Raw genomic sequence first — 1,638 nt, 5'->3', positions numbered from 1 at the left:
GCCATGTTGTGCCCCCAAAATGACAAGCCCGGGGGCAAAAGCCAGCACCAGGGATCACAGAGAAGAGAGAGAGGTCCCGAATGGAACCTTGAACAGCCGAAGGAATGCCAGCAGACACCTCTGGGTGCACGTGAGAAAACAGGGGAAAAATAAACCCCCACATATTTAAATCTCTCTGAGTTTTCCATTACTTGTGGCTAAACACATTCCGATTGAAATAACTGTAAAGGAAAACAATCAAATTGCAGAGCAATGTGCATATTCTCATTTGTAAAATGAGATTATATATACGTATATAATAGCTATATATACAGAAAAAATTTGGAAGGGTAACAATAGCTAACAAGTATTGAGCACCAATTGTGTGCCAGGCACATCTTAATCCTCACAACCACTCTATAAGGCAGATGTACAAGTGGGGAAACTGAGGCTCTATACCACTAGCACACCTCTAGGTGGGGACTCAGAGTCAGGTCTGTCCATCCATAGGGAAAGTGCCTGGCCCCCCTATGCAGACCCCTCTCAAGCCTACTTCCAGTTCAGACTCCCACCAGCTGTAATGGCAGTTATATCTAGGGAGTGGGTTGGGGGATGGGCTGGTGGTGAGGACTTTTTCTTTATATACTTCTGCAGTGTTTCCTTTTCAATAAGCAAGCATCTATATATATAAAAGCCTAAGCGACCAGCCGACGGGCCGACCGGCCAACCCACCAACCAGCCTACTGGCCAGTAGCTATAACACACACTGACCACCAGGGGGCAGACGCTCAATGCAGGAGCTGCAGAGCTGCAGTCACTTGGCAATGGCAGTTCTCCGGTGATGCACCGGGAATCAGAGAGGAGGGAGCCCGATTCCAGAGTGCATCACCCAAGAACTGCCCTCTCACAATCCGGGACCCCTCGGGGGATGTCAGAAAGCTGGTTTCGGCCCGATCCCCGCAAGCCTGGCCAAGGGACCCCCACTGGTGCACTAATCGGTGCACCACGCCTCTAGTTTTTGTTATAAAAGTACAAATCTAGAGGAATTGATAAAATAACCCTGGTGCTAGGCACTGTGCTAAGAATATAATATATTTCTTCCAGATTTGGATATCTCTTAGAGCTTTCCGTCCAATCATACATGTTTTTTTGGAAATAAAAAGCATCCTTCAAACTTACAGGACAGAACCCTGGCTAAGAGGTCCCAGGACTGCCATTACCTTATTATGTCACCTGGACCCCAGGTAAGATATCTGCCCACGTGCTCTCTATAACCAGGGGGAACGGGCTCTGCATCAGACTGTGCAGTCCTGGAATAGGAGGGCTTTGTGGATCTTTTTTAGTGGCCGGATTTCTCATCTCCCACCTGTTACTAAACGGTGGCTTCTTGGGTCTTTAAAGAGAGCAGGCCAACCAGAGAAAGCAGGTCTGTGTCTCGAGTTCCAGTTCTATTTCCAGCTGGCTGTGGGCCTTGGCAGCCCTCAGGGTCGCCACGCCCGAGAGCGATCCCGGAGGGCTTGCCCAGTGATCCAACCACGTGGGCTGGGGCACTGCTCCTTAAAGGAACTGGCCAGCTCTGCCACCACGGAGCTACAGCTCTCGGAGACAAGCAAGGGTTCTGCAGGAAAAAGAGCGGGGTTTGAAAAAAGACCAGCCACA

This window comes from Myotis nattereri, assembly GCF_964212035.1.
Source record: "Myotis nattereri genome assembly, chromosome: 12".
Taxonomy (NCBI): Eukaryota; Metazoa; Chordata; class Mammalia; order Chiroptera; family Vespertilionidae; genus Myotis; species Myotis nattereri.
This window is presented reverse-complemented; position numbering follows the sequence as displayed.